Source organism: Penaeus chinensis, chromosome 14 (genome assembly GCF_019202785.1).
Source record: "Penaeus chinensis breed Huanghai No. 1 chromosome 14, ASM1920278v2, whole genome shotgun sequence".
Classification (NCBI taxonomy): domain Eukaryota; kingdom Metazoa; phylum Arthropoda; class Malacostraca; order Decapoda; family Penaeidae; genus Penaeus; species Penaeus chinensis.
In genome coordinates this window covers 7,822,877-7,825,376 of record NC_061832.1, presented here as the reverse complement: position 1 = coordinate 7,825,376, position 2,500 = coordinate 7,822,877, and positions in this window count along the sequence as shown.

The window sequence follows — 2,500 nt, the reverse complement described above, 5'->3', positions numbered from 1 at the left end:
CTTTCAGCGAGCCACTGGAGTACATATTTCTGACCAGACTGTCAGAAACAGACTCAATGAGGATGGCATGAGGGCCAGGCGGCTGTTGGTTGGGCCGGTTCTCACCGCCCAGCACCAGAACAGAACAGATAATGGAGTAAAGAGGTAAAGAAAACCAAGGGGGGGAGGTAAAGTGTTGAAGTAGGGGGTCGAAAACCCGTTATATATTCGGTTATATCTTCCATATTTCTGTTTCATCTCTGGAGTTTCGAGGGAGGGAGGGAAGCAGTTATTTTCTTATCTTATGCTTTACTGCAGTGCTGGCAAACATTATGAGCGAATTAATATTTAATCTGAAGTAAATACCTCTTTTTCTTTTTATAATAAATATATATATATAATCATATATATATATATATATATATATATATATATATACATATTTGTGTATATATTTTTTTGTTTTTATTTTACGTTTTATGATTTTTTATTGATTTTATATTTTATGATAACTAGATTAATGGAACTAAGAGAAAGAGAGTAAATGAATTTTTTTTTGTTATAGTTATTTAATTTTTTTTTTTTTTTTTTTTAGATTAACGAGGAGCGATTAACGATTAACGATTAATGGGCTTAAATGAAATGAGTCAATTAACTATCGACTACTTAATTGAATGCATATGTTAACTTTATTTTATTTTATTTTGTTATTTTTGTATTTTGTATTTTATTTTTTATTTATCTAATTTTGTAACAATATAAAACAAGAGAGAGAGAGAGAGAGAGAGAGAGAGAGAGAGAGAGAGAGAGAGAGAGAGAGAGAGAGAGAGAGAGAAAATGAAAGAGTTCCAGTGGCAGAACGAGAAATATAGAATGAATACATAAAACGTGAGGTAATGGATGATGAAGGGGAAGTAAACTAGACAGGGACAGGAGGAGAGCGGGTGAGGTGAGATGTGATATGATTGATGTGTTGGGATAGACGAATTAATTGGCATATGTGAAAACATTCGCTGGGGAGTAAGTTCTTTGACAACTGGGTCTGACTTGCAATTAGGGAGGGAACGAAAAAAGAGCATGTTGCATAAAATAAGAAAAAAAATGAATGATGAAAATGGTGAACACAAACAAAAGGAACAAAGCCAAAACAAACGAACAAAAATGAAGTGTTGATGCTGGATTATGGATAGGTATCTTAATCAAAGAAAATTGTTTTAATTAATATTAAGAGAAAGAACATAACATAACTTTATCGAAGCATAATCGAAAAAAGAATAAAGGTTATTATTATTTTTTTTTTACGAGTAATATTTTTTTTTCTCCTTTTTTACCGTAGAACATCTCCATCCTGCTCGTCCTCTGACTCGCGTGTCTGTCTTATGCAATTGCACGAGTGCACTCCCATAATCACAGGCAATCGAGTCAGAGTCCGTAGTAAGTTTATAAGATGTTCAGTCCTTGAAATCTCTCCATTTATAGTTCGTCAGCGCTGATCCCACGACCACTAGGCGGGCCGAGGCGGGCAAAGTGACGAGCCGTGGTGCGATGCGATTGCGATTTGCGAAGTTCTAGCTTCGCCCGGGCCTTCTATATATGGCCCGGCCTGTGTCAGCTGTCTCATTTGGTTGTCTGATACTCGGTGCTTACCGTGGCGGTGGGATTGCCAGCAGGCGCTCCTTCACGGTCAATTGTTTCTATGATCTGCCATGCACAGTGGTAACCTAGGCGCATGCTGTGGAGAATGACTTCGGTACCTCTGTTGATTACTTCAGAGAGTGCCAGTGGTTCATAAACTGTGACGTCTGAGTACCAGCTGGCCGAGTGAGAGGTTCTCGTTTCCTCTCTGTGAAGCTGCAGGATGAAGGTACGAGCGGCCGCAGTACACTTCTCCTTAAGTAATTTTCGGCTTGGTTGAATCATCATGGGATTTGGGGGCATAACCCTGCCAGCGACGGCTAGTCTGTCAGCAAGCTCGTTCCCTCTGATGTCAATGTGGCTAGGGACCCAGTTAATGATTATTCTTCTACCCTGAGCAAGAATTTTTTGTGCTATGGTAAGTATCGTGGTCAAAGTAGATGTTGTCTTTGGGTGAGCTGTGCTGAAGACAGTCAATGGCTGCCCTGGAGTCTGTATGTATGACCACGTGCCCCTTCCCTCAGGGACGTGTGGGCTAGGGCTCCCATGATTGCAACTGCCTCTGCCTGTAGCGAGGAGGCGTTGTCTGTTACCCTCATGGATTGTGTGGCATCCGTTGCTGCAAAGTCGGCACCTGCAGTGTGGCTCAAGGGATCAACTGATCCATCCGTGAAGTATGTTCTACTGCCCGAAGGAGTGATGGCTGCAATGACCCTCTGAGCTTCTGCCTTTAGACTAGGCGTGAGGTATAGGCTCTTTTTCATTGACAGGCTCATTTTATTGAACTCTATCAAGGTTTGTGCCCACGGCGGGGCATCGACAAAGTCGCGGTGGGGGGAGTCCATACCCTTAGCAAGAAGCTGTTCTTTGAGCTGATCGCGTATCA